At 39.4% G+C, this 19,017-nt stretch overlaps 1 protein-coding gene across 37 annotated transcripts in view; it reads left to right on the forward strand.

The window, feature by feature from the left end:
* The window catches only part of FOXP1 (forkhead box P1), a 724,900-nt gene that overhangs the window by 96,465 nt on the left and 609,418 nt on the right, over positions 1-19,017 (forward strand). For 20 of the 37 annotated variants that reach the window (XM_084840360.1, XM_084840382.1, XM_084840383.1 and 17 more), the window contains exon 3: positions 1-19,017. This exon is cut by the window's right edge. The gene's annotated coding sequence lies outside the window, so the exon portion shown is untranslated. The other 17 variants (XM_084840386.1, XM_084840385.1, XM_084840375.1 and 14 more) reach the window with 1 other exon arrangement.

Raw genomic sequence — 19,017 nt, forward strand, 5'->3', positions numbered from 1 at the left:
CATTCTGCGGACTACTTAGCTGAGTGAATCCTGCTTGTGAATATGCTGGAGATGAAAAGGAGTAAATCCCTTGCAGGACTTCCCCAGCCATGAATGGAAATGCATAATGTCCACAACTAAAACGGGTGAGTCAGTAATGTAATATATGTTAAAATTCAGTTTCCAAAAATCCTTGTAACCCTTACAAATAAACCCAAAATTTGTTTCCTTTAAACATCTAGAACATGGTTGGTGTTACATAAATCAGGAGTGGGCAGAAGGTAGATTGGGGTCTAATGGGATATCTCTGGGTGATTTGCAGTAGTTTGGCAATGGTGTCTGAGTGCGAGTTTAACAATAGCAACAAGAAAATGACTTTTTCCACCTAAATTAGGCTGCTGAAATGAAGAAAGCTTAGGGTAACCAGCAGTGGACTTAAGTAGGAAAGAACTGTGAGCTCAGCTCAGTTCTGCTACTGAAAACAAATTGCTAGGCTCAGAATGCGCTCAGAGACACTCTGTTCTTTAATTCGAAGTGTATATATTTTGCACCTGGCTCTGGTTGGTGAGTTTTGGGACTGTAGTAAAAAAACAACCAAAAGTATTTATTTCTTTATTTGTAAATAACATTTTTTACTCAGCTCTTCAACAACAACAACAAATACTCCCAGAGCATCTTACATATATCAGAGTTAAGATTATTCCTGCCCTCAGGCTTAGGGCCAAAACAAGACATTTTTCCTCATATTTTACTCTACAGTAGATGCAGGGACATCCAATCCAGGTTGGGACCCTAGCATGGGGTATAGATGGCTTTAACCCTTTCTCCCTGCTATGCCAGATTTGGGATCCTGCGTCTCCAATTTTTATTACAAAATAGTGATCCATAAGTCAAATAGATCACTATTTTGCAATAGAAATTTCAAGCAAGGCAGGTAAAGTTTAAACCCTCCATGCTAGGGTGCTGATCCAGATCAGGGGCCCTGTGTTTAGAGTAAAAACTTAACCTCCCACCACCGCTGTTACCATTTCATTTTATTATCAGTAATTATAAAAGAGGATATGTGTCTGTCTGTCAGCACCATAGCTCCAAGATCATGAAACTTAGACACCTCAATCTTGGCAAGCATACTAAGAAGACTCTAAGGGTGTGCACCTCAAGGTTATTTGGTTGTTAAAACGCGTTAATTAATTTTAATTAATTTAAATGTGTATGTGTGTATGAAGCCTGTAGTACCATCTTCAGTCACTCAGTATATAGTTTTGCAGTCGATTTTGCAGCTTGAAACTGGGGTGAATGGTCTGAGGGACAGAGGCATATGGCTCCCCCCCCCCCGCTGTGCAGCAGTCCCTCTCAGGGGAATGGAGTGGACAGTCCCTGAGTGGGCTATAGGGGTGCATCACAGCAGGGCTGTGCCTAGGGGTGTCAGCAGCCATGACTTCACTCAGACAACGCAGGCACAGTGTGTCCAACTCAGACAGCTGCATGACTTTGCTTGAAGGTTTTGCTGTATTAAACTGTATTAAACATGCATTCGCTAGAATGTTTGCTAGTACTACTTAAAATAAAAAAATATTTCCGTAATGAAAACGTTTTTTGGAATGTGCAGTTAAGACAGAAACATTGACTGTCTGCCGATTCAGTTACCTCAGTAAAGCTGTGCAAGCATTGCTTATAACAGTAATTGAAAAGTTATATACAGAAGATTCTGTTGCATATTTTGGGTCCTAAAATAGACAGAGCCATAGAATAATCATTGTTTCAATAATGTGTCCCAACTGACAAAATGGTGTCGCTGATACACAGAGGAATTGCCTTGTTTTAGGTCCTCCTGTCCCATAATCTGTCAGCCATATTGTCCCATGCAGATGTAACATTGCCTGATCACCTGACCATGGTTAGGTGATCAGGACCGCCTTCCCCCCGCCCATGTGCTCACATCATCCTCATACCACTGTGTAAACTGGCTGGTGATTAGTCTTATATGATATAGTGAAACCTGTGCAGTCATGCAGGGAGACCTCTGAATTCACTAGCTTAGTTCCAAAGTAACTATATTACTCACACTGTAATTATTTTGGCTTACCGTTCTATTTATTAATATTTAGCAATGAAAGAAATTCAAATATTCCTTAGTCAGAAGTCTGAAAATAGAGCTCAGTTTTTGGTCTTAAGTTTTAAAAAAAGAAGAATTCGTTTAAAGCACATTGGAGACCTTTCTTTCATTCATTCAAAAATAATTTTGCATTACTGGCATATAGTTAATGATGTTCTGCTTATTTCAAACCCACATCCATTCAGAGATTATTTAAACCTCCGACACTGATGCATATTTTAAAGGGGCTGCAGTTTTATTTTCTGGGGGGATGTATATTTACCATACAATTAAGTCATAGCTTCACATTTTACTGATTGATTTAATAAACAGTTGAATAAATCCATATGCCTAAGTTCATAAGTATGCCTAAGTATACATGAGAGTTATACTTATATCTTTATATGTAGATTATCATCTTGGCAAAGATGATCAGGATCTGTAGTGAAACCTAGTGAAATGTAAGAAAAGCTTAGCAATCCAATACATACAACCTGATTCAGTGAGAAGGATATACATGTCTTTCCCTATGTTCTCACAATTGACTGAAGCACTGGTCATGTGTTCAGCAGGATGAAGAGGGATCCTTGTAGACAGTGATGAGCATATAGAATTTATATCTAGAATAGGTTTGGTAAATTTAGCACTGGTACTAGGGAAACTGTTTATTCCCCTTTGTAATGCAGATGCATATACTGTTTTTCTTATAGAAACATGGGATATGCTTTCCTTGTATGCCTGTATTTGTATACATTCCCTTAATACCCAAAATAATAGGAAAGCTCTATGGTTTCACTGTGCAGAACACCTGAAAAGCCCTGGGTGATATTATGATACACATTTGACATGAACAAATCTGCATGGCACTTTTGAAGGGGTATGAAAGGGCATCTTTTATGGTAACCTCAGCGGTCCCCTTGCTCCCTTGGGCTTATTCTGTACCTGTGGCTGTCCAAAAGTGGTGATAATAATATCCCCAGAGCAGTCTGAGCCATCTAGACAGCAGGACTTGGGCTTTGATCCCACAAATAACATACCTGTTTTGTCCTGTTTCCCACAGTCTGGTTTATCACGTAAGTACCAAATCAAGAGCAAAGGAAACTGTCCTGATCTTAATGTACCTTAAGCATGTGTATATATGGAGATACCTTTAGACCAGCAATCTTCACTTCAAGGCCTGAGGACCACCAGCAGCTCCCAGTTACTTTAAGCACAGCACTCTGGCTCTCTCTTATTCACTCCATGTTCTCTCTTTTTCCAGTAGCTGCATACTCTTGGCAGGAGCTCTCTAGCGTTGCCCTTTTGTTTGCTTTAGCAGTGGGCTGGTTGCTGTTATCTGAGCTATTGGAAGAGACTTCAGGGGTGGGGAGTCAGGAGACTTACTGCTTGTCAGCTGTAAGGTGATTGGGGTAGGGAGAAGAATGCAGAAGCAATCAGCCAATTAGCTGTGGTTGGGAAGGAGCCCAAGAGACAAAGAGAAAGGTAACTGGCTAACTGCAGTGATGCACTATGCAGCTGCAGGAGGTGGGGGGGGGGAACTGAATGTGCAGGTGAGAGAGAGCACGCAATATGGCCCTGCATTGGCAGTGGCCTCAGCAACGGCACCTGGCGCCAAAGTGGGGCATGCTGGGAAATAGTGACAATTACTGCTTTAGACTGAGTAGAAATAGCCTTAATAATAATGCTCATTTCCGAAACAGAGCAGGTCAGTGGAGCTCACAGAAGGGAGCTCTGCTGTTTTGTCCTGATGAAAACAGTGTTTCAGCTACTTTCCAGCATTAATTTTAGAAATGCAAAAGGCCTGTTGCGCAAGCAATGGGTCCCGCAAGCCTCATGGAACTAGCGGAGGTAGAGTGGACCCATTGGATACTGCCCAGAAAGGATAGATATACTTACCTCTGGATCCAGCTCCAGGATGTGAGTTCTGTTCACTTCTGTGCGTATACTGGAAGGCAGCCGGTAGTCTTCAACTACTTCGTACAGGACACTGTTAGCAATCCAAGTTAACTTTGTTCTCCTCCTCCTCTTCTTCTTCTTCGTCATCACCATAAAGCTTTATTTCAGGAGGAGGGGGATGCGATTTTAACACTATAATATATACTGCCTAATGTGTTTTATAAGCCTGGTGTGCTTGATCCTAGCTATTTTGGTTTTCTTCCTAACACAATGAACCAAATATTGGGGGGGAAATACTGATCTTAGCTGCCATCATAAAGAACAGCTAGATTTCATAAACAGTTATGAATGTTGGCAGCTGTCTATCATACTGTGTAACGTCCTGTATAGCACATGAAGACAGTGTCAGCTTACATTTTATCTCTGAAGTAGTTTCAAAGCATTTATTTGCTTTCTCTTGAGTCCTTAACCTAATTCAAGTAACATAATTGGCTGAATATTTTTCCACATAACTAATTGGCTAGTTGCCAGTGTGGAAACCATTGTCTGACTTGATGATGATCAGAAATTAACATGACATTTGCGTGGTGGTAATGGAATATATTAGTAATGTAATTCTTGACTGTAAGAAAAAGTCCATCATCTCTCCTAACCTATGATCAGCAGGATGGGCTGAAAGAATGATGAAACGTTCCCAGCAGGCAGTTCCCAGCAGTGGCTAGCCAATCGCTATGTCAAATTTTGTTTTAAATTCTTCAGACAAAGCTGCAATGCTTACCAATTAATTACCACAAATGTCAATTAAAAATCTACCAAATAATGCAGTAAGATTAAATTTCAATTAAAAGAATTATATTTAGGAAGCGGGATATAATATTATTTTAATTAATTCTGCTGAAGGTGACAGATTATATAGATAGGTTTGTGCACTGTAGGTGGATCTGGATTCATTGGGCAGTGTGAACAGTGTAACTTCATACATATATTAATTGTGAGAATTATTTCCAGCACCGTCATGTCCTTAAGGACTTAGGAGACCCGAAATACCACATATCAAATAAAAAAGGCCTTGTGCACTGTTCCAGCATTTCTTTCATATCTTTGTACTAAATCTGTTTATAACTTTTTTTAGTAGCACCATTAGTGAAATAGAAAAGTTGACTTAATGAATTATGGGGGGAAGGTATTCTCATTAATTACTGTCTCCTCCCTCATCTTGCTCTCTCCCTCATTCATCTCCCAAAGTAGCCAATTATTTTACATTTGTTCTATAATGCTCCTGATCGAATTGTGCTATACGAAGGGTAGGCAAAATAAGGAATACAAGTCATGTCCATCCCAGTGGGGGTTTTGCCAGCCTGTGTAGCCCCATGCTGTTTTTGTCAGTGATTCACCTGCATCCTGTTAATTCCACAGGGAACTGCCGACCCTTGGTATACCACTATTTCCCAAGAGAAAAGTTTTGGTGGACTTGAACAGTCCACAGGCCTTATGTTGCCTCCTCTTATTTTGTACACAACAGAGTTTGAAATAATCCATAACTGGTGTTCCAGGTATGCCTTACAGATGGCCCACTTCAGCTAGAGGACTAATAATATGCTAGACCGATAGATATCAATAGCTTGCTTGCTTGAAGAAAGTTGATTATCTTGTCCACTCACAGGCAACATTTATAGCACAGTCATGAAAACACCATAAAATAAGGCGTGGATACGATGGAACCTTTTTTGTGTGAACCGCCTAGACAACTTGGGCTATTAGGCGGTATAGAAATGAAATAAATAAATAAACAGCTATTCAATCATGTCCTGATATGCTGTGCCCTTATAATGGACTTAGCTGCAAAATTGTAACAATGGGAAAGGGTGGAGTAGCACTGCTCTTGTGAACGGACACAATAATAAACTGCAAAATGGAGCCGAGACTTTTGGTGATACTGCTGCATCGAATGTGCAGAAACAATAAAAATGTGATGGGGAGGTCTTGTCTATACAACATTAGTGGTACACCAGGCACTTTACCAACCTCAGCATAGAGTACTCAGTAAACAATTGTAAGGTTAAAATGACACTGAAAGTGTCACACCTCATAACTGGACCTGTTGTCTCACTGAAGATGTTAGAGTCCTCATGCATACAAAAGCTATGATGTGCATGTGGAACTCCCCCATGGGCAATGCTTTCTCTATAGATTTCTGTGTCTGAGTGTTCCTGCACGGACATCCCTCCATGCATGTTCGGCACTCTTGCCCCATCATCTTTATTTAAGATCATCAGACTCCTGGTGTGTTATTATAAAGCAGTGATATTTGCATTTTGATGCAACATAGGTCTCCTTTTAATGCTACTTCAATGGAATGATCTTTTAATTCGGTATATGAGTATATGCAGTAGGTGGATAGAATATGTTTGAAGGGTATTATTTTCTTAAGTTTTTGAACCTCAGAAGGTGGGAGTAAAATGTGAAAAGCCTCAGCAGTTTTAGAAATGCATGCATTTTCTTTAGAGGAAAGGGCGTTACAGCCACAGGTCTACAACTGATGAAGGTAAAAGAACGCACACTATCTTTTCGGCTAGTCTCTTTACGGTGAGGAGTCATTTAAGAAGAAACAAGACTTCTTATTTGTATATTTCTCTTTTTTCTCCAGCTTGCTTGATTTTAGCATTGCCATACCTGAAATGGAGCAAAAGTAGAGGGGAGAGAGTTTGCTTACTGTCACCACCACATAGCACTACTGCATTGCTTGCTTTTTGTCAAGTGGCAGTAGGATTAAACCAGATGACTCCTCTGTCCCACTTTCTGTACTTGGTGACTGAAGGCTACTTCTGCTTTCAAAATGGCAGGAGAATGACAGGAAGTGAATTTTTATCGACACACAGGAGGCAGTGAATGACAAGGGAATGGGCTACTGAAAATTGTCTTGTCTAACAGCTGGATGAGAGTGCAGACATACATGCTAGCTAGGACTAACATAAAGAACAGCCCCCATGAAACCAGCTCACCTTCAGAAGAGCAATTTTCCAAAAGGATTAAACCCCCAAACAATGCAGAAGTAAAAAAATTCAGAGTCCTGAAAAATTGCTTCCCCCCTGGGTTTTAGAAACACTGGGGGTCATAATAAAAGACTTGGACTACTGGTGATAAATACATTCCTTTTTCATAGTGATAATCATTTAAACAGAACCCAGTCACCTCTGATTCCACCCTGATTCCAACTTTGGAAAGACAGTTGATCTTCACATTTCACAACCAAATTTAGTGCCACTGACTTCACTGGGAACAAACAGCCTTAAATCATTGTACTGTCGCTTAACTGGGTAGTAGGCTGGGCTTAACAGAAATCTATTTTAATTAAGAAACAAATGAACCCATGATATGCTACTCATGTAGGTAACTTTTGGCTTCTAGTACTCAGAACTGGCCTTCTTTAATCCAAGTTAAGTCATATGCTTTCAGAAGGAGGATCTGAATAGCTTCATAACCAGGAAAGCATAGATCATAATTGTAAAATGTTCATAGAAGGCCACATTCATTAGATCATCACAGAGATACTAAGACCCTTGGAGGCAAGGCATAGGTATCCCCTGTTACCCTCCATTAATACTCCTTTCCTGTAGACCCTTAAGAGTTACTTAGAATTTCAATGCATGAGGAAAAAGTTAGCTGTGGACTGTTTGCCAGCAAAATCTCCTTTGTAAATACTGACTCTAATATCCTGGATGTTCTTTGTACAGGAACATTAAATGTCTTCAAACAGTTGAGAGGGTTTTAAAACTGTCCAACAGTCATAGGCACTTGCCATATAGCATTCAAGTATAAATATCTCATCAGTGCTACTTCTATAGGCGGATAGTCTAAACATTTGTGACCTGACATTTCATAAACTTGGAATATGGGTCTATGCTTTGAATTAGAAGGTGATAATTATTTCCACAAGATTCCAATATAGTCAGCCGTTTAGCTATCCATTCCAGATTTACAAAGCCAACCCTCTTTTACAAGGGGCACTTATATCATTAGTGCACACTAGCAAAAGAGGGCAGCTGCAAAGGCCTAGCAAGATTTGACATAACTGGAGGCCTCCTAGAATCAGGTGGATCTTGCTTGTGGATTTGGGTGAGTATCTATGAAATTCACAGTTTGTAATACCTGTTTGGTATCACAATTACAGATTGTGCCAATTTTGTAGCAACTATAGTTGTGTGTATTACAACTCCGTTTTTAGATCTTCAGATTTATTTGCTTGTTTTATTCTGCAGGCACCTGCCATTGTTCCATGTGTTCGACATACTTTCTTTCTTTAGAAATTTGGGCTTAAATGTAGAATTTCTGAGGTTTTTATGTTAGACAAACCGGAATAGGTTTTTTTTTTTCATTTCACTACAATGCCTTGTAGTTGTTTGTTCTTACGGGATTTTTTTTTTACTATATTTCTTTTAAATTCTGTCATTGAAGTGCTGATGTGTGTAAATATGTAGTTAGACAACTGCAAAAGTATATTATTTGCTGATCAACCATAATGGTTCCACAGAAGCCATTATACTCAATCATATCATGTCAATCTGTGGTAGTTATTATGATGGTAATGCAGATGTACATTTTTTCGTCGTCTTCCTTGTTTTTATTAAAAAAAAATTGTACATGTGCAATAGCTGCTTATAATTGTCAGGACAACAGTACTATTTATAGTAAAAATAGACTAATCTATAGTGAATACTGTAATAACAATAATGATAAAATAATAATTTGAAATAATCTGATGAGTAATATGAAAAGTGAAAACACAGTATAGGAATTTGAGTTCTCTGTGGACTTATCTTCTTATTCTTGACTAGTCTGGGCAGTTGTTTAGTCTGAGCAGCAAATACCCCAGAAACTCTTAAGTAAACTCATGTATATCGCATCTGAGCTACACCCCTCCACAAACTACAGGTAGACCTGGACTCCATCCTGGCTAGGTTGGGAAGATGTTGAATGTGAACATCAAACTCTACCATAAACTGCAAGTTAATCTGGGCATTATTTTAGCTTACCTAAATTAGGATGCAATCCTATGCATGCTTAGACAGAAAAAAGCCCTACAACTCCCAGCACTCCCCAGCCAGCATCACTTTGCAGCATGCCAGTCTCCCATTATATAATTTTAAAAAATAAAGCAGGGCAGGGAGCCTGGAGGGGATCAAGGGAGGTGTTCCTGGGCATCATAGATAGTTTGGGCATATGTTGACTCTCTGAAGCAATTTCGTCCAGGTAAACCAACGCTGGTTGCATTGCCTGAAAAGATTCTGGCCCAATTTGGAGAGACAGATGCCATGTCATAAAAAGACACTGAAGACAATGTCTTAAAAAGACTTTGGAGACGGCTGGTGTTGACAATATCTGGAAAAGTGAAGTTTTGACGAAGTGAAGGTTGATGCATACAGAAAGTTGAACACATCTCTTGCTGATCTGCCACCAAACCCCATCTCCACAGCACACATCCAAAAAGTGTTATCAGTTATAACACTTGTTATCAGAGAGTCACTCACCCTGTTGAATCATGATGGCTACTTAACGCTGAATGGACTGTAGCTTGGAGGAAGTGGATGGTGTTTTGCAATCACCTCAGTGCCTTATGTCTTTATCAGAAGAATTGATGACCATGTGTGGGTGCAAAATATTCCACACAAGAATGTGCAAATTCAAGAGGTCTATGAAAAGCTGTTATAATTAATCTCAAATAACAACTCCAGGTTCAAGACTTTATCAGACAAAAATGTATGCTGTTGTTTGAATGTAGTTTCTGATTCGTTCAATTTAATATTTATTAAATAAATATGTATTTACTTCATTTTTATTCCACCCCTCCTTATATCCTCACAACAATCCTGTTGAAGTAGGTTAGGTTAAGAGATGGTGACTGGCTGAAATGCATCTGGTGAGTTTCATTGCTGAGCTCTTAACCCAGGTCTTCCTGCTCCTAGTGTGGCACTGTATCCACTAGAGCAGTGTGGCGTAGTGGCTAGAGTGTTGGACTGGGAGCCCAGAGATCCGGGTTCTAGTCCCCACTCAGCCATGGAAGCTCACTGGGTGACTTTGGGCCGTCACAGACTCTCAGCCCAACCTACCTCACAGGGTTGTTGTTGTGAGGATAAAAGGGAGAGGAGGAGGATCATGTAAGCCGCCTTGGGTTCCTTGCAAGAGGAAAAAAGGCGGGATATAAATGCAATAAATAATAAAAAAAACAGCGACTACTTATAGTTCTTCTACCCATTTTGACTAAACGAAACCCTATATTTTGCCACCAAAATTAGTTTTCTACATGCATTTGTTCACTAGTTATCACATACCGACATTTGTGTGGCAGCCATCTTGGGAAATGGCAGCTACAGAATTTATGTTTCAGAATGGGCACATCTACCCAAGTTAAATGTGTTCCTACAGAGGCTGAAACACATACACAAGATTCTCAGCACATTTTTATGGGGGGCTATGGCAGATCCAGAACTATGGGTTAATGCTGACTGTTTGTTGCAATACAGAGATTGTCTTCCAATGGTAGATACAGATGAAGTTAAAAAATCCTACAGGTTTATAATACACTATCGTACAAAACGTAGTGCTAGGAGAGAAAAGAGAGAGAGAGAAATAAAGAATATAAATTAAAAGAAAATAACTGGTGTCCTTTGATACGGTTATAACAAATTATGAATACAGTGAAAAGGATTCAATACTGGAAATCAGAGAGTACTTGTTTCTTGGAGAGAGTAATATATTTTAAGTTGCAGATCAGAACTTTAGCAATAATTTTAGGTCCCTTGGATAGAGTTAGCTACTTACCCTTACAGTAGAATATTACCTTAGTTTGGAAGCAATTGAACTATGGCTTTTTGTCTCAAAATGGGACAAGACCTATCTACTGGACATCACTGAACTGAAACGTAAAGAACAGCCAATTTTCATATGTATTTAATTCTTGCTTTAAGAGAAGATCCATGATGATTAAAAACTTTGGCTTGGATCCTTAGAACCACAAGTATCGTTCTGCTTCTGGAATGGGGCTCTCATGCCTTTTTTTTCTGCGCCCCATGAACCCCTAAAAAGCCATTCCTGACAGGCAGGGAACCATCTCAAATAGTGTTCAATGTGGTTTGTGTGGGAAGCTCCATCTGTGGGGGCAGAAATTGCAAGACCCCCACTAACGCAAGCACAGTGACTTCCTTAAGCAAGTGTTCCCCTGGATCAAAACAATTGTACTGCCTTGTACACAAAAGGTGAATGAATCTTTTGTAGTTATTGTAAATATTTTTCCTCTGAAACTTCAATATGTGTATTTAATTTTCTTGCCTTGAGAATACAAACTGCCCACAAATCTGCAAAACAGTTGGCTTCTTTGTGTCTCTCATCCTGATTTTTAGATTTGTGGCTATGGATTTGTGGCAAAAGTTAAATCTTACATTTGTAGATGAACTTGGCCAGGGAAAGTCAACTCTTTTTAAGAGTGCTTTGTCTTCTTCCTCTTATTAGAATCTGAATGACTTTCAGTGCTGCAATTAAGGTCTTTTTTGAGGTAGCTATTTAAATATTTATTAGCATCAGAGTATTGGGTTTTCTAAATAACTCTTAAAGCATTTGCATGCACACACAAAAACTGTTGACAATTCTGTAGTGGAATAGAGTAATTCATTTTTTGGGACTCACTCAAGTGTGATTGGCTTAGTTACTGAGGAATTTATTTTAGGGAAAATTCAATGTCAACTGAAAAATGGTTCCATTCTGAAAAGACAAAAATTCCTCTACTTGTGAAAATGTGTCTTGGCAGCCAATTTGACTTATGATACAAGATTTAACACTTGTCTTGAAACATGAATATTTACCATGGCAACAGCAACATTGTACACCACATGTTGGGAGATTTGTTTTCTGTGCCTCCTGGTTTGCGTTGGCGGCATGGACTTTTGGTAGCTGCCCCTTGCATGGGTCTTTAATCTACCTCTGCTCAGGAGTTGAGCTATAATGCAAAAGTAAGATTTTAGGCTGTAGAAATGTGTAGTACATGCTTCAAGGGATATTTTACCAGTATCTGTGGCTAATACGTCATTTTGTATGTGCTGCATAAAGCCAAATGTAGCTATGGGCCTAGTTTTCATGGTTGCTGTTTAGTATTAGATGGAAAAAGATTTAGGCTGAGGTGCCTCTTGCACCAGGATTTGCTTGTTTGGGGTTTTTGTTTTTGTATGTATAAAGCTTCCTTTTTAGAAACTGTTCATATTTGAAAATAGCTCCTTAAATTTCCAAGTTTAAAAAAATACTCAGTATGGGTGTTTTTCAAAAAGGTTAGCAGAAGGCTTAGCAGAATTTCTCCTTTAAAGACCACATACACAAAATCCTCAGTCTAAGTTTTGTACACTAGAGAAGTTTAAAGAAATACTTGGGGCAAGGCTGTTTGTTTAAAGAAACTCTGGAGAGAAAAAGAAATCAGGTGTACATGGCCTTCTGGATTATCTGGTATTTTCCAGTCTACATATACAGGTCCTTTTGTAAAAACCTCTTAGGTTTTTGCTGAGTGACATAGTGAAATAATCCTTCTAATTAATGTCATATTGCTATATTGATTAGAAAGAAAGAAAGGCCTGAAATAGTTGGGATGACAACTGTTGGTCCAATGTTTTAGGTAAAAATGATTTTTGCGAAAATCTAACAGGAGTCTGTCCAACTATTAAATGTGGTCCAATAAATTGTATCATCTAAGCCCTTTCTCATCTAATCAGAACTATCTGATAGATAGTACCACTTCACCCCCTGTAGTACATCTATCTATATAAGATTGTATCTGCATGTGCACATTATTTTCCTCTTCTTAGAAAAGAAATAAAAACAAAAATGCATGAGAATAAAAATAAACCTACAATCCACCTGCACACAATCTCTATAATTGTCTGTAAAGGTAAAAGGTAAAGGTGTCCCCAACCAGTCGTGTCCAACTCTAGGGTGCGGTGCTCATCCCCGTTTCTAAGCCGAAGAGCCAGCGCTGTCCGAAGACGCTTCCGTGGTCATGTGGCCGGCATGACTGAACACCAAGGTGCACGGAACGCTGTTAACTTTCCCGCCAAGGCGGTACCTATTTATCTACTTGCAATTTCTTGCTTTCGAACTGCTAGGTTGGCAGAAGCTGGGACTGAAGACGGGAACTCACTCTGTCACGCAGCACACGGGTCTCGAACTGCTGACCTGCCAACCTTCCAGTCTGCAGTTCAGTGTTACAAAGCTGCAATGCGCTCTATGTGGGGCTGCCCTTAAGCTGGAGCTACTGCAGAATTCAGCAGCTTGGCTGTTGTCAGGAGCTGCCCCTTTCAGCGTGTAACTCCTCTGCTGAGGGAGCTGCATTGGCTGCCTATTCGCTACCGGGCCAGGTTTAAGGTATTAGTATTAGTGTACAAAGCCCTAAACAACTTGGGACCAGGATACCTGAGAGAGTGCCTCTTTCTTTACTAACCTGCCCAGTCACTGAGGTCATGAGAGGGCATGTTCCTGGTGGTTCCACATGGACCCACGGCCCGGTTGGAGTCCACCAGGACAAGAGCCTTCAGTGTGGTGGCCCCCTTCCTTTGGAATTCCCTGCCTTTAGAGGTCAGGCAGGCGCCAACATTGTGTTCCTTCCGGAGCCTCCTGAAGACGTTGTTCTTTCAAGAGGCCTTCTTTGCATGACCAGCCGTGGTTTGTTAAATTCCACTTTATTGGGGTTTGTCTTTTTAAAAAATGTTTTAACTCTTTTAATCTGCTGTTTTATTAATTTACCGTGTTGTTCACCGCTCTGAAATCTTTTGGTGTGGAGTGGTATATAAATATTGTAAATAAATAAAATAAATAAAGCTGGTCATATTTTTGTGCGTGGCACAGAAGTGATGATAGAATGCTTGGGTCATTTAAAGTTGCAAGCCAAATTTCTGATTCCTATCATAATTTGTACATAAGCCGTTGCTATTTTGGCTCTTCCTTTTTGTTGGGATTTTCCAAGATTAGAATTTTAATGTGAATTTAAATAGTGGTCTTGTTTTAGCATATGGACTTCTCAAAAATAGTGTTTCCATTTTGCATTAACATTAATTGCTTCTGTGTTGGATTTTACCCAGCTGAAATACTATCTATTTAAATTCATTTTAACTTATCATTGTATTAAATCAAATATCCTATTGGGATTTCAATTATGCATGAATATAGTACACTTGTTTGTTACTAAGGTGACTAGTGTGTCAAGGTTATGTCAATGCAATAATAATGCAAAATAAAATAAAATATAATGTTGGCTAAAATCATTACATTCTTATAGAATAAAGTTTGAACAGCATTGTTCAGTTCATGTGTAGTTCTGTGAAATTATCTATTTAATAGTTTGATCCAATGTTATTTTTATGCTATATTACAAATGTATCATTGGGAGGTTGTATAAAGAAAGAAAGATGTATTTATTAAGGAAATGGGTACTGTTAGACAAGTCATTGCAGCCCCCATATACTTCCTTGGCTTTTTATTTTATGATGTTTGAATTGGTTACTGAATGTAAGTTTCTGACTTTTACAGGGGCTTATTAGAGGCACATTTGTATTGAGACAAATGGAATGGAAAGATATTCTAAGCATTATAAATAGGAAGAAATTGGAAATGCTATGAACTGATCTACACATCAGAAAAATATGTGGCATAGTCTTCTTGCACCATTTTAGAATGCAGGTGGAGGATCACATACTTAAATGTTCTCCCACATAAAATAAGTTCCTTGAACATAGAAAACTAACACATCAGAGGCTGGAATCTTTTTCTATGACATGCTGAACTTTTCAAAGACATGGGGGATCATTCAGCCATGTGATCTTCTACCTTCTGTAGCCCCTGGAAATTCTACTACAAGTTCTAACACAGGATCTCAAATCCAGTATTTCAGAGAAGCCTGCTGAATATTGGAACTTAGTTTGGCTTTCCTAAGTTATAGTCCTATACAACCTTACCTGGGTATAAATCCCATTGAAGTCAATGGGACTTCTGTCCCGCCTTTTACACAGTCTGTATGAAGCAAGTATTAATAGGGGAAGGGTGCTTTGATAAAACATTAATTTAGCAAAAGAATTCCAGATAAAGCAATTAACCTTTTCCATGAATCTAAGTGAGTGAAAGGAGGACAATTACTGATAGGGTGGAGGTTAAAGGAGGTTTTATTATCCAACACATTCTTACCATAATGCGAGTAAGCTTCAACCAGTTCCCATACTTTTCAGTAAGCTTGACATCCTTTACAGAGAGAGCATGACACTAAGTCATTCTGGATAGTTGGCCCGTTTTTAAAAGTCAGCTTCACTGAATGACCTAGCAATGGTAATTCATGCCTTAATGACATCCAGATTAGGCTACTGTAATCTACTCTATTTGGAGCTGCCTTTGAAGCAGCGATCGGATTTAGCAATTCATTGGTAGCCATAGACAACAGGTTCCACTTGCAATTCAGTAAGGCTAGATGCTTTATAAGCCAAGGCAACTTGGGCATCGTTGCTGGGCCCACTCCATCCTCCCTATCTAGATTTGGGCCTGAAAGACCAAGGAGGAGTGTGGGTGCATGGAAGTTAAGTTGTAAGCAAGCACAATTTGTGACATTGCACGACATTAACACTGATCACAGGCCATGTCTGTTAAGGCATCAGCCTTTTTTATTTATTTCATTTCATTTCATTTCTATACCGCCCAATAGCCGAAGCTGTCTGGGCGGTTCACAAAAATTAAAACCAAACAACACACAATAAAACAATTTAAAATATGTAGAAAATTAAAACCACAATATTTACAAAACCACAGTCAGCCTAAGCTTCTAATCTCCTAGCTTTGTGATGCTTGAGCCAACATGAGATAGCCTTAACTCTGGTCTTAAACCAGCAGGTTTTTTTTAATATATATAATTATAGGCTTTCTACATGAAGTATTTATTGTACACTCAGCATCCCCTGCTCACAGTTGTTTACAGGTTCTTTAGACAACATTGTGACCCTCCAGTTTTGCTGCTGTGTCTAAAGAGCACTTTTGGTGACTTTTTGTAAAACAGCGAAAGTGTGGCACTCAATTGTAAAATAAAACATTTTTTTTACTTGTGCATTGCACTATTGCACTATGCCACAGTGCCACCTAGAGTTATGTAGCAGAAAAGCAGGAAAGGAAACACTCTTCGTGTAGTGGTTAGATCTCAATTCTGTGACAAAACCGAAAGTAGATAAAGCAGATTAATAGCCTTGTGTAGAAAAGCTCTTTATCTCTCACTTGGCTTTCAGACTCAGTTTGAAGTGCTGGTTTGAACCTTTAAAGTCCCAAACAGTGTGAGGTGAGGATATGTTAAGGATCCCCTTTTCACACATGAATGTACCTATGCATTGGGTTTTTCTTTGGAAGTTTTGTTCCACATGCTCTTGCCATTTGAAATACCAGGGATGGTTACATAGGGCAAAGCCTTCTCTGCAGTGGCACCAAAATAGTTGAACTCCCTAAGTGGGTGGAATGTGTTGCTCTATCCTTAGGGGAAGGCGGTTCTATTTTAGCCAGCTTTTGGCATGTCCCTACTGTTTTAAATCTGTAATGGAATTGTGTTGGCTTCTGCTGCTTTTCTTGGCTTCTGCCATTATTGATTTGCTGATGTTGGTGTTTTATGAGATCTGCCTTTTAATTTCTGTTTTGTTTTTATCCAGTTTTGTTACTGATATTTTGTTGCTTGTTTGTTTTAAATATCTATGTGATCCTACCAGTAAAATATCCTAAGACAGAGAATAACAAAACAAAATAACAAATATAATAAACAATACCTATAAAAACAGTTCCCCTTCATGGATCACTGCCTTGTTGTGGCGAAGGGGCTTGCGTAACTCAGTGAAGCCATAAGCTATGCCGTGCAGGGCCACCCAAGACGGACAGGTCATGGCGGAGAGTTCTGACAAAATGTGGTCCACTGGAGAAGGAAATGGCAACCCACTCCAGTATTCTTGCCAAGAAAACCCCATGGAACGTATCACAGGGCTAAAAGAGATGACGCCGGAAGATGAGCCCCTCAGGTCGGAAGGTGTCCAATATACTACTGGGGAAGAGCAGAGGGAATTTCCAAGTAGCGCCAGAAAGAGTGAAGCAGCTGGGCCAAAGCCGAAAGGACAGTCAGCTGTGGATGTGTCTGGTGGTGAAAAGAAAGTCCGATGCTGTAAAGAACAATGTTGTTTAGGAACCTGGAATGTCAGATCAATGAATCAAGGTAAGCTGGCAGTGGTCAAACATGAGATGGCAAGATTGAACATCAACATCTTGGGAATCAGCAAACTAAAATGGACAAGCATGGGCGAATTTAATTCAGGTGACCATTATATCTACTACTGTGGGCAAGAGTCCCTTAGAAGAAATGGAGTAGCACTCATAGTAAAAAAAAAGGGTGGGAAAAGCAGTACTCTGGTACAATCTTAAAAACGATAGAATGATCTCAGTATGAATCCAAGGCAAACCATTCAGCATCACAGTAATTCAAGTCAATGCCCCAACCACTGAGGCCGAAGAAGCTGAGGTTGATTGGTTCTATGAAGACCTACAACACCTTCTAGAACTAACACCAAAAAAAGACGTCCTTTTCATCCTAGGGGATTGGAATGCTAAAGTAGGAAGTCAAGAAATAACTGGGATAACAGGCAAGCATGGCCTTGGTGTACAAAAGGAAGCAGGATAAAGGCTAATAGAGTTTTGCCAAGAGAACACACTGATCATAGCAAACACTCTTTTCCAACAGCACAAGAGGCGACTCTACACATGGACATCACCAGATGGTCGATATCGAAATCAGATTGATTATGTACTTTGCAGCCAAAGATGGAGAAGCTCCATACAGTCAGTAAAAACAAGACCTGGAGCTGACTGTGGCTCAGATCATGAGCTGCTTCTTGCAAAATTTCGGCTTAAATTGAAGAACGTAGGGAAAACCACTAAACCATTCAGGTATGACCTCAATCATATCCCTGATGAATATACAGTGGAGGTGAGGAATAGATTTCAGGGATTAGACCTGATAGACAGAGTGCCTGAGGAACTACGTACAGAGGTCCGTAACATTGTTCAGGAGGCGCTCACTGAACTTGAGCCGGACATCCTAGAGAGTGAAGTCAAGTGGGCCTTAGGAAGCATTACTAACAACAAAGCTAGCGGAGATGACAGTATTCCAGCTGAGCTATTTAAAATCCTAAAAGATGATGCTGTTAAAGTGCTGCACTCAATATGCCAACAAATTTGGAACACTCAACAGTGGCCACAAGACTGGAAAAGGTCAGTTTCCATTCCAATTCCAAACGGCAATGCCAAAGAATGTTCGAACTACCGTACAATTGCGCTCGTTTTTTGAATGATCATTCAAAATCATTCAGTTTTTTACAAAAAAATAAAAATGGGACAAAATTGACATTTATATTAAAACAACAGGACAGTCGGGAAATATTAAAAAAACGGTACTGTCCCGTTTAAAACAGTACGTACGTATGGTCAGCCTACTCATAGGATTTAAGAATAAGATGATATTTCTGTGGTTTCTGCTTGTGGAGTGCTGAACAGTGGCTTCAGTTTGTTCTCTTCTGTGGTTATCCTTCTGCAACAGCTATAAAATGGGGGTTTTTTTTTGGCAGAAATTCATCTCCAGTAATATTTTTTGTAATCATTCATTTTAGGGGTGGATTGAATTGTTATAAAGTTGGATGAGATTAGGATTTGGAAAGCATTTATATATTACAGGTTCCGTGTAAATAATGAAGTGGTGAAGTCAGGCTCACATTTCTGTCTGTAGCCAAATCCCAACTGCTTCCCATATTCTTTGGTTTGTTTTTAGTCACTAATGATCAGTGCTTTATTTACCACAAATAACATGTTCTTTTTGATCATTGATTTCAAATACAACTAATATTAAAGTGGGGTGGGGTGTATTTTTGCAGTACAACTTACAATATAATGCACATCCCACTCTTATTCCCCGACAAGTGTTTTATCCAAAGTTATAACACCTCCCACAACAAGAAAAA

Source organism: Heloderma suspectum, chromosome 2, assembly GCF_057233095.1.
Source record: "Heloderma suspectum isolate Gila_16-S chromosome 2, 16-S_ref, whole genome shotgun sequence".
Taxonomy (NCBI): Eukaryota; Metazoa; Chordata; class Lepidosauria; order Squamata; family Helodermatidae; genus Heloderma; species Heloderma suspectum.